Source organism: Jaculus jaculus, chromosome 3 (genome assembly GCF_020740685.1).
Source record: "Jaculus jaculus isolate mJacJac1 chromosome 3, mJacJac1.mat.Y.cur, whole genome shotgun sequence".
NCBI classification, from domain to species: Eukaryota; Metazoa; Chordata; class Mammalia; order Rodentia; family Dipodidae; genus Jaculus; species Jaculus jaculus.
The window spans coordinates 109,069,268-109,081,799 of NC_059104.1; the positions used below are offsets into that span (position 1 = coordinate 109,069,268).

At 42.7% G+C, this 12,532-nt stretch overlaps 2 pseudogenes; one reads left to right on the plus strand and one right to left on the minus strand.

Annotated features, from left to right (window-relative positions):
• Nucleotides 1-3,128: 3,128 nt before the first annotated feature.
• On the plus strand, nt 3,129-5,172 carry LOC101594156 (annotated as a pseudogene).
• A 5,231-nt stretch (nt 5,173-10,403) lies between these two features.
• Nucleotides 10,404-12,191, minus strand: LOC101593867 (annotated as a pseudogene).
• Between the last annotated feature and the right edge of the window lie 341 nt (nt 12,192-12,532).

Here is a 12,532-nt window from a genome sequence, read left to right on the forward strand (position 1 = left end):
ATGAATTTACAGTTCTAAATTTTAGAGTTGAGTTATATGTAATACAAGTCATAGCTATGAAACCAAACTTTCACAATAATCTCATTTCATATGTGAAGTTCATAGAGACTGATTTAATCCCTGATCAGTTGCATCATATAGGTGAATAAAGTCATTTCTCTGATAAGAGGAGTTGACAGCATATGGTGAAGTAGGCAGGTCTGCAACACATGACTGACTGTGACACACCCCCATGTTCTGCAAACATGTGCAGATGCTGATCACACCACCATGTCATTTAAACTCACAATGAACTTGTGTGTAATTTATTCTCTGAAGCCAACCATGTTCAGTGAAGGTACTTTACATACAATCATGTCACATTTTCACATATCCTAATGTACATTGTCAAAGATAGATTTAGATGGTGAAGATGGCATTGAAAATCTTACCGATTTTAAAGGGTGGAGATGGCATTGAAAATCTTATCAACATACTGGTTGCAATAGTAGTAAGCTACCAAATTGCTGGGCTGGGAAAGTTCTAGAATTAGTTTATTGTTCAATACTGTATTTGATAAAGTGTTTGATAGGTGAGCTTGCATTCCAAAGGCTGATGCAATTAATGTACTTACATTTAGCATTTTTATTTTCCCATAAGCAAAATATCCAGGAAAACATGGCCTGAAAATATTACTCACACACAATCTAGTGCAGCATCTCCATGGTGGCAGAGTCCATCTCAGGGGTTTGTTGAAGTGCCCTGTCCACTGAAGGAGCTGTGTGGTGGTGTTTAGCCAAGGTTCTCTCAGTACTAGATTGACTGTGAGCTAGTTAAGAGCAGATCATAGGCTGCAGCAAGGTTGCCAAAGCAAGGCTGTTCTAAGTCAGTGAGAGCCACACTGGTGTGAATGGGGCAGGGTGTTTACTGGGTGCTGGTGTGGGGGCGCCTGCCCTTTTCTCCTTGACAACAATTAGCATTCTCAGCAACTGATTTTTTGGCAGAATGAAACATGTTGCCAACTAGCAATCCATTATTTGGGCTGAGGAACTGGCTCAGCAGTTACAAGTGCTGGCTTGCATTAAAATTTTTTTTTGTTTAATTTTATTTATTTGACAGTGACAGACAGAGAGAGAAAAAGGCAGATAGAGAAAGAGAGAATGGTCATGCCAGGGGCTCCAGCCACTGCAAACGAACTCCAGGCATGTACACCCCCTTGTGTAACTGGCTAATGTGGGTCCTGGAGAATCGAGCCTTGAACCAGAATCCTTAGGCTTTACAGGCAAGCACTTAACCACTAAGCCATCTCTCCAGCCCTGGGTTGCTTTTTTTTTTTTTTTCTTGAGCAGAGCTTATTCTCAGAAAAATCTCTTGGCCTCCCATGGTTTGTGAGTAAGTAAAATAATTTAATGGGTTGTCACAATCCCCTCTATACTTTTATTTATGGACAGTATTAGTATATCAATGTTCCTGGTACATGGGATATGTCTTCTAAAGAGACTTAACAGAAGTACATGTACAGTTGGTACTCAATGCTGAATCAAACTGGTTACCTTACAGGGCCACATTCCTTTCTGTATTGGCTGCACTAATTGCCAAGGGTTGGACAGGGAGTAGGCGCAGCTAACCTGTGGTTCTAGACATGGGTGGAAACACTGTGCAGCACCACACTGACTTCAGGTCACTGGCCACTTTGCTGCTGCTCCTCACCAGGAAGCTCCACACTGTGGAGCTCATCTGCAGTGGCTAGAGGCCCTGGCGCGCACGCACACATACATGCTCTCTCTCTCTTTCTTCTTCTTCTTTCTCTCTCTCATAATAAAATAAATAAAAATATATATTTAAAAAGATGAAAAAAAGCCGGGCGTGGTGGCGCACGCCTTTAATCCCAGCATTCGGGAGGCAGAGGTAGGAGGATTGCCATGAGTTCAAGGCTACCCTGAGATGACAGAGTTAATTCTAGGTCAGCCTGGACCAGAGTGAAACCCTACCTCGAAAAACCAAAAAAAAAAAAAAAGATGACATTTCTGGAAGCTCTATTACTAATCCTTCAGGAAAGATGGGGAAGGGTACCTGCAATGCTATGGGATGACTACTCCAGCATGGTGTGGTTTTGAGGGAGCTGCTGTCCTGAGTGTACAGGCTGTGACCCTCTTCTCCCCGATGTCTCCCTCCTAGCCTGCTGCACTGGGACTCCCTGACAGCCTCAGTCCCCGCAGGCTGGTGCCTGACAAGCCAGGCCAAGTGATTTTGCATTTGAAAGGCCAGAAAACCCTGAATGAGTGCCTTCCAGAAGGGCATGGCTAGCTGTCTTTGCTAAATCCTGTTCTACTATAAAACCCCTCCACTCTCTAACGATGCATGGTGGCACATACCTTTAATCCCAGCACTCAGGAGGCAGAGGTAGGAGGATCGGTGAGTTCGAGGCCACCCTGAGACTACATTGTGAATTCCAGGTCAGCCTGGGCTACAGTGAGATCCTACCTCAAAAAAAAAAAACAACAAAAAATTATATATATAATTTTATTTTGAGAGAGAGAGATTAGGCAGATACACACAGAGAGAGAATGGGCACACCAGGGCCTCTAGCTACTGCAAACGAGCTCCAGATGCATGAGCCACCTTGTACATCTACCTTACATGGGTCCTGGGGTATCCACCTGGGTCCTTGGGCTTTGCAGGCAAACACCTTAACCACTAAGCCTGAATTTTTCATTTTAACCTTTCCTATCATCACACAAAGCACCAAGCAATGATGGACTACCTACAGTTTGCATGGCTCATCACAACTAGAACTTCCCTCTTAGGACAGCAGCAATAATAGATTTCAGTACTGTTGCCAGGGAACATTCCTAATGCCGCTGTGACAAAGAAGTTGTGTGTGACCTAGGAATCATCACAACTAAACATCTTGTCATTTCTTGCCTTGTATTTTCAAAATGCCGGGATCTTTAAAAAATAGGCACGTGGGGTGGGTGGGTGTTGGGGACTGGAGGCAGAGAGAGAGAGAGAGAGAGAGAGAGAGAGAGAGAGAGAGAGGGAGAGAGAGAGAGAACAGGTATGCCAGGACCTCCAGCAACAGCACCCCGCGCGAGGACACCGAGCCCGTCCCCTTGGACAGGACTCCTCAGCGGGAAATCTCTGGAAACATGACTATAGAACATGTTAATGGCAATGGTACTGAAGAGCCCATAGATACTACTTCTGCAGTCATCCATTCAGAAAAACTTCAGACATTGCTTGATGCTAGTTTACCACAGAAAGTTGCTGAAAAACTGATGAAATTGACGTTGCCAGGCCAGGTGCACGTAGCGATTTAGATGAAAGAGCTGTGGAAGCTGTGGAAGAGTTCAGTGAGGCCGGCGCATTGGCCGTTCTTCAACACTTTAAAGACAGCGATCTCTCTCATGTGCAGAACAAAAGTGCCTTTTTATGTGGAGTCATGAAGACAGAGAGAAAAACAAGGGACCAAAGTAGCAGATTCTAGTAAAGGACCAGAGGAGGCAAAAATTAAGGCACTCTTGGAAAGAAAAGGCCACGCTCTTGATGTGACCACTGGACAGAGGAAGTATTGGGGACCACCTCCAGATTCCGTTTATTCAAGTCAGCAGCCCTCTTTTGGCACTGAGATATTTGTAGGGAAGATCCCCAGGGATCTACTTGAGGATGAGCTGGTTTCATTATTTGAAAAAGCTGGATCTATCTGGGACCTTCATCTAATGATGGATTTACTTACTGGTCTCAATAAAGGTTATGCATTTGTTACTTTTTGTACAAAAGAAGCAGCACAAGAGGTTGTTAAACTGTATAATAATCATGAAATTCACTCCGGAAAACACATTGTGTCCGCAGCTCAGCTGCTTACAATAGGCTTTTTGTGGGCTCTATGCCTAAGAGTAAAACCAAGGAACAGATTCTTGAAGAATTTAGCAAAGTGACAGAGGGTCTCACAAACGTCATTTTATACCAACAACCAGATGACAAGATGAGCAAAGGCTTTTGCTTTCTTGAATATGAAGATCAAAAAACAGCTGTCCCGGGCTGGAGGGATGGCTTAGCGGTTAAGACATTTGCCTGCAAAGCCGAAGGACCCAGCTTCAATTCCCCCAGGACCCATGTTAGCGAGATGCACAGGAGGCGCATGCTCATCTGCAGTAGCTGGAGACCCTGGTGCTCCCATTCTCTCTCTGTTTCTCTCTCTCTCTCTCTCTCTTCCACTTTCTCTGTCAAATAAATTAAAATTAAAATTAAAAGATGCCCAGGCAAGGCATAGGTTAATGAGTGGCAAAGTCAAGGTTTGGGGAAATGCTAGAACTATTGAATGGGCTGATCCAGTAGATCCTGATCCTGAAGTCATGGCAAAGGTAAAGTGCTGTTTGTACGCAACCTTGCCAATACTGTAACAGAAGAGATTTTAGAAGAAGCATTTAGTCAGTTTGGGAAACTGGAACGAGTGAAGAAACTAAAAGATTATGCATTTTTTTCATTTTGATGAGAGAGATGGTGCTGTCAAGGCTATGGAAGAAATAAATGGCAAAGACTTGGATGAAGAAATTGAAATTGTTTTTGCTAAGCCACCAGATCAGAAAAGGAAAGAAAGAAAAGCTCAGAGGCAAGTAGCAAAGAATCAAATGTATGATGATTACTTCTATTATGGTCTACTTCATATATGCCCCCTCCAACAAGAGGCTGAGGGTGTGGAGGTGGTGGTGGTGGTTATCCTCCAGATGATTATGGAAATGAAGATTATTATGATTGTTGTGGCTATGATTACCATAACTGTCATGGTGGATATGAAGAGCTATACTATGGTTACGAAGAGTTTCAACCTGGAGCTAGAGGAAGGAGTGGTAGAGGAGCAGGGGATGGGGCTCCATCCAGAGGTCGTGGGGCAGCTCCTCCCCTCGGCAGGGCCGTTATTCACAGAGAGAAGGTCCAGGATCAGCCAGAGGCATTCTTGGTGTGAGAGGAGGCCCGGGGTACTTGGTGCAAGGCGTGGTCGCGATGGAAATGTAGGAGGAAAGCACAAAGCTGAGGAGCCAGATTCCAAGCAGCAGCAGACCAATAATCAGAATGGGGGCTCCGAACGCATTGCTCAGCAAGTACTCTAAGGTGGTGATCATTCTAGTAATGATGGTTACATCTGAAAACCAAGAGTTTTACTAGGATACTTTTGGGCAGCAGTCGATGTAGAACATATAGAGCTCTGTAAAATTGGAGGCAGACTGCTAGGTTGATCAGAAACTGATTGACCCTAAATCTGAATGGGTGCTGCTTTTATCTGAGACATCTGGCAAGATTTCCTGTTATGTACATATTTTAACAATCTGCTTGCAACTGTGCAAAGCCACACTTCCAGCTACTTCTGCAAATTGATTTTAGTTTTAATATTTTCCAATAAAGGTATTCTTAGATATGAAAAAATAGGTACATATGACTATATGGATCTTACTGCTCTATAATTTTTTTTAGATTTTATTTTTATTTATTTGAGGCAGAGAAAGGGGAAGAGAGAAAGAGAGAGAGTGAGAATGGGTGTGCCAGGGGTCTAGCCAATGCAAACGAACTCCAGACACACAGGCCACCATGTGCCTCTGGCCTATGTGGGGCCTGGAGAATCAAACCAGGATCCTTAGGCTTCATAGGCATGCACCTTAACTGCTAAGCCATCTCTCCAGGCCTAGAATTTTCATGTGCACAGTTTCATTGACTTTCCCATTCTCCATATGAGGGAACAGGCTCAAAGTTGAATGATGTGCTCATACTTCACACTTTGGAGGAGCAATTCCCTGGATTTGCAAATCCCACTCAGGGATTTATTTTAGAACATAGACTCTGTTTTCCACACACATTGACTATTGTTTGGTTGATTTGATAGGTTTTCTTTTCTTTTTTTGGTTTGGTTTTTCAAGGTAGGGTCTCACTTTAGCCCAGGCTGACCTGGAATTCACTATGTAGTATCAGGGTGGTATCAAGCTCACAGAGATCCTCCTACCTCTGCTTCTCAAGTGCTAGGATCAAAGGTGTGTGCCATTATGCCCAGCCAATAGTTTTTGTTTTGTTTTATTATTTATTTATTTGAGAGAGATAAAGTGGCACAGAGAAGAGAGAGACAGAGGGAGAGAATAGGTGTGCCAGGGCCTCTAGCTACTGCAAATGACTCCAGGTGCATGTACCATTTATGTACAGTGTTGTGGTTTGATTCAGGTGTTCCCCATAAATTTAGGTATTCTGAATGCTAGGTTCCCAGCTGATGGAGATTTGGGAATTAGCGCCTCTTGGAGTCAGTGTATTGTTGGGGGCGGGTTTATGGGTGTTATAGCCAGTTTCCCTATGCCAGTGTTTGGCACACTCTACTGGTGCTATGCTCCACCTGATGTTGGCCAGAGGGTGAGGTCCACCCTCTGCTCATGTCATCATTTTTCTCTGCCATCATGGAGCCTATAAGCCAAAATAAACCTCTTATACCCCCCACACACACAAGCTGCTCTGGGTTGGGTGATTTCTACCAGCAATGCAAACCCTGCAACAATCACGCTTACATATGAGTACTGTAGAATTGAGCCTGGGTCCTTAGGCTTCACAGGCAAGCACCTAAACTGCTAAGACATCTCTCTAGCCCTAGTCTGAGGTTTTTTGTTGTTGTTTTGTTTTTGAGGTAGGGTCTTGCTCTAGTCCATACTGACCTGGAATTCACTATGTAGCCTCAGGGTGGCCTCGAACTCATGGTGATCCTCCTACCTCTGCCTCCCAAGTGCTGGGATTAAAGAAGTGTGCCACCATGAGTGGCTTCACAATGGCATTTTTAGAAAAATAAGATAACTAGAAGAAAAAGAAAAATATATCCAAAATTACATATGAAGGCCAAGCATGGAGGCACACACCTTTAATCCCAGCACTCAGGAGGCAGAGGTAGGAGGATTTCCATGAGTTTGAGGCCACCCTGAGACTACATAATGAATTCTAGGTCAGCCTGAGCTAGAGTGAGACCCTACCTTGAAAAAACAAACAAGCAAACAAACAAAAAACTAGAAATGAGCATGGATGAACTTATAACCAATTTATGATATAAGAAAGTGTTGAGGGGCTGGGGAGATGGTTCAAAGGTTAAAGGCACTTGCTTGAAAAACCTGCAGCCTGGGTTCAATTCCTCAGTACCCACATAAAGCCAGACGCTTATGACTTACATTACATAGTTACATACTTAAAAAAGAGTGGTACATGTATCTGGAGTTTATTTGCAATAGCAGGAGACCTTAACATTTTTATTATCTCTTCTCTCTCTGTCTCATCTTTTTTAAATAACAATTAAGGGGGGAGGGAGGAATTACCATGGGATATTTTTTTATAATCATGGAAAATGTTAATAAAAATTTAAAAATTAAAAAAAGAAAATAAAGAAATAAATAATAATTAAATAAGTAAAATATTTAAAAAGAAAGTTGGAAAAGATTATGATCATGGTATATTGTTTATATTTATCAAAATTGTCAATAAAAAAGGTCAAGTTGGGCATGATGGCTCATGCATTTAATCCCAGCACTGAGTAGGAGGATCTCCATTAATTTGGACCCCCAAAGCCAGCCTGGACCTATAGAGTTCTAGGTCAGCCAGGGCTAGAGTATGACCTATCTTGAAATAACAATAAAAAATGTGTATGAGCCGGATGTGGTGTCACATGCCTTTAATCCCAGCACTTGGGAGGCAGAAGTAGGAGGATCACCATGAGTTCGAGGCCACCCTGAGACTACATAGTGAATTCCAGGTATTATCCTAGGTTAGAGTGAGACCTTACCTTGAAAAACCAACAAAAAAGAAAAAAGAAAAAAAGTATGTATTTTGTGTGTATGTAGCTTATGTGTACATGTATGTATAATTTGTGGATGTATGGGGGTGCATATGCCACCACATGCCCATGGAAGTCAGAGGACAACCTTGGGGTGTTAGCCCTCTCCTACCTTTTTGTTGTTTTGTTGTTTTTGGAGGTAAGGTCTTACTCTAGCCCAAGCTGACCTTGGAATTCACTCTGTAGTCTCAGGGTGGCCTTGAACTCATGGTGATCCTCCTACCTCTGCCTCCCGAGTGCTGGGATTAAAGGTGTGCACCATCACCACTGGCCTCCTTCCACCTTCTTTGAGACAGGGTGTCTTTTATTGTTTGCTACTGGAAAGGCCAGTGATTGGCCTGCAAATTTTCAGGGCTTCCAGATTCTCCTGCCTTAAGAATCACAGACACATGTGCTACTGTGCATCCAGCCTTATGTATGTGCTGGGGAATCAAGCTAAGGTTGGTATTAACCACCCAGCCACTTTCTCAGGCCCCTCAGAGCTATTTTTGATCATAAATAGTTAAGTCTAAGTCAGGGTGGTAGCACACACCTTTAATCTCAGTACTTGGGAGGCAGAGGTAGGAGGATTGCCATGAGTTTGAGGCCACCCTGAGACTACATAGTGAATTCCAGGTCAGCCTTGGCTACAGCAAGACTCTCCCTTGAAAAAACAAAACAAGGGCTGGAGAGATGGCTTAGCGGTTAAGCGCTTGCCTATGAAGCCTAAGGACCCCAGTTCAAGGCTCGATTCCCCAGGACCCACGTTAGGCAGATGCACAAGGAGGCGCACGCGTCTGGAATTCGTTTGCAGTGGCTGGAAGCCCTGGTGCGCCCATTCTCTCTCTCTCTCCCTCCCTCCTTCTCTCTGTCACTTTCAAAGAAATAAGTAAAAATAAACAAAAAAAATTAAAAAAAAAGAAAAAGAAAAAACAAAACAAAAAAGTCTAATCTTCATTCTAAATGGATTTACATAAGTGATTTATGGGAGGAGGGATAACAGTTGACTTTGGACCATAAGATGGTGTGTTTTGGGTAAGTTACATGGCTTGGGCTTGAATTTTTTAGTTGTGGAGTTATAAGCACCTTTCACTGCTGAGCCATCGCCCCAGCTCCCCCTTTCATAGCAAAACAAAACAAAATTATTTGCAGACAGAGAGAGTATGGGCACACCAGAGCCTCTAGCTACTGCAAATGAACTCCAGATGTATGCATCACACTGTGCATCTGGCTTAACATGGGTACTGGGGAATTGAAACTGGGTTGTTAGGCTTTTTGCAGGCAAGTGCCTTAAGTGCTGAGCCATCTCTCCAGCCCCTCATCCTTTTTTTTTTTTGGTTTTTCACTCTAGCCCAGGCTGACCTGGAATTCACTATGTAGTCTCTGGGTGGCCTTGAACCTATGGCAATCCTCCTACTTCTGCCTCCTGAGTGCTGGGACTAAATGCATGTGCCACCACACCCAGCCCCTCAGCCCTTTTTTTAAAAAAAAAATTTTTTTTTTTGTCTATTTTCATTTATTTGAGAGTGACAGAGAGAGAAAGAGAGAGAGAGAATGGGCGCACCAGGGCCTCCAGCCACTGCAAACGAACTCCAGACACGTGCACCCCCTTGTGCATCTGGCTAACGTGGGACCTGGGGAACCGAGCCTCGAACCGGGGTCCTTAGGCTTCACAGGCAAGCGCTTAACCGCTAAGCCATCTCTCCAGCCCATCTCAGCCCTTTTTAGAAATATATTTATTGGTTGGTTGTGGTGGCACTTGCCTTTAATTCTAGCACTTGAGAAGCAGAGGTAGGATTGCTATGTGTTTGAAGCCATCTTAAGACTACAGAGGGAATTCCAGGTCACTCTGGAATTCTGGAGTGGTGGGCTACATTGAGTCTCTACCTCGAAAAAAAAAATAAAACAAAATTATTTATTTGCATGGAGAGCATTATTTTTTTCTGTATGCCATTTATACAACTTTTATTTTAATTTCCAAAACATTTATGAAAAGAATTCACAGGATGGGAAGATGGCTCAGCAGTTAAAGGAGCTTGCTTATAAAGCCTGTCAGCTGGAATTCAAGTCCCCAGCCAAAGAGGGCATTTGTTTGCAGTGACAAGAGACCCTGGCTCGTGTGTGCACAAGAGGTAGCCTCAGGCACTCTCAAGCCCTCATATTTGCACAGGAAGTGCACTTAACCAATAAGCCATCTCTCCAGCTCTACAACATATATTTTCATTTGCACATTGGTACATATGTTGTGTGGGCGCAATAAAATTATTTTATATAATCCCTTGAAATATTATATTACAATTTGACATTGGCACCATTATTAAAATAAATTTCCACACAGTCCTGCACTACCTCATAGGAACTGTCTGAGGTTTTCATGATCCCAGAGTGGATACCATAACCCCACGGAGGAGGTTACCCAGGGGAAAGAACGCATGAGTGACGGGATAAAAGAGTATAACCTATTATAACATAAAATTAAATTGAATTTAAAAATGTTTCAAAGGGGAAAGTGTGGGGGGGGAGGGCAGGAATTAACATGGGATTTTTTTTATAATCATGGAAAATGCTAATAAAAATTAAAAAAAAAATGTTTCTCTGTCATTTTTCTCACTTATCTTCTTACTTTCTTGGATCCTGAAGAATTCTTTTTTGCTTCACTGTATTGCTTTTTGAAAAGTTTTTTTTTTTTTCAATTAAGCTCACTTCCTCAAGAACAGAAATCTTTCGTAGTAAGGAGAAGATATTTAGAATATACTGATAACTTGGAGGAAAATTTGATTCTTCATAGGTTGTCACATGTTTACTATGACTTTTACAAAATTTCTGGGAACTAAGCCAATAAATACAATGAATTCTTGGTTATCAGTGACTGGCCTTTCTTTATGAAGACTCCTTGCAGGCTATGTCCATGGAAACAAGTTCTATCAGTACCTTCTTCAGTCCAGTTGAACAGAAAACTTGAAGGACCTTTCTTTTCAACCACTGGTGTTGGATCAATCAGCCTACTAAATTGTTTTTGTAGGTTCACCACCATTTTTCTTCTTTTATATACTACTGGTTTGTTGGTGTGTGAATGCTAAAGTGGCCTTTCACTTTTCCACACATACTTTGCCCTTGCTTCCTCCCACTTTTGCTTTTTCTCGCCAGAAGTTTTCTTCATAATTTGGTACCACTTTCTGAAATCAAATCATGGCTTATCTTTTTTGTGTTCTTCATTATGCACTTCAGCAAGATCAGAATAAGACCATTCTAAGTTGTCATCCAATAAAAAGAGCAGTTTCAATACTACTACAATGACAGCTAGAGCTTCAACATCATATTTAACTATTTTTTTCATTTCAGCTATAGGATCAAATGTCAGAAAATCCACTTCTATTCCAGTCACTTTTACCACTTGGCAAGTTAAACCATGCATTCCATCTGGGAGATTGACCTCCAGCAAGTACTTCATACACATGATGTCAGGATGAGGGTAGCAGCCCTCAGTTACCTCTGGAAAACGAGGTAAATCTAAATGTGGCAACTTCTATCACGTTTTTATAGATCTCTTCATAGTTAGGCCAAGACTGATTATGCTGCTTTGGTAATGGGGAAGTGCTTTGGAATTTCAAAGTCAGACTGAACCTCTGTTCAACTTTCAAGAGGACCATCTGCCTCACTTAGCAGCTCAAGCTCACTTGCCCCGTCTGAATGACACAGATTGTCTTCCAATACTTTAGCTTTCCTTCTAGTGGTATGAACTGGATTTTTACAGTATGCCTGCTTGCTCTTCCTGAAGGTAACACTTCCAAAAATTGTGCAAAACTTCATCCTTTAACTCTGGGCCTACTCCATGGGTCTTGAAGGCTTCCGCTTGGTGATACAGAATGTACTGGAAACCTTCACACACATACCAATCCCAGCCTTTTTCTTTATTATTATTATTATTATTTTGGTTTTTCGAGGTAGGGTCTCACTCTGTTCCAGGCTGACCTGGAATTAACTCTGTAGTCTCAGGGTGGCCTTGAACTTGTGGCGATCCTCCTACCTCTGCCTCCCGAGTGCTGGGATTAAAGGCGTGCGCCACCACGCCCCGCTCCAGCCTTTTTCTTTCAACCAAGCACTGCAAGAGGCTGAGGTGGGATGAGTTCAAGGCCAGCCTGGGGCTACAGAGTAAGTTCCAGGTCACACACAGCTAGAATGAATCCCAAATTTTCTTTTCTTTTTAAGTCCTCTGTTGATGGCATTTATCTTGGTATTAGGAATAGCTTCAGTGCTTCTAATTTCTTTGGATATTTCTATAACATTGTGGCAAGAAGTACAATTTGCCTTCATCAGTAAGACCCCAGGGGACAGCAGCACACTGAGAACAGCGTTCTCTGAACTCTTTTGCTTCCTCTAGGTCCATCCCCGTGCTGCCACCGCCGCCTTCTGTGCCGCCGAGACCCGTTACCCTGAGAGCATTATTTCATTTATTTATTTATTTTATTTTTATTAATTTTCTTTATTTTTTTAATTTAATTTATTAGTTTTCTTTTCAGCAAATTCAGGCTGTTTGGTACCATTATTAGGCTCGTCCATGACCTACCCACTCCCCATTGGCCCCTCCTTGTTGAGGTATATGGGTCGTGCATTGTGGAGTTAGCCCACAGGTATTGGTATGATAAATGTCTCTGCATATCATGATCCAACATGTTACTCTGACATTCTTTCCAGCCCCTCTTCCGCAAAATTTTCCTGAGCCATGTT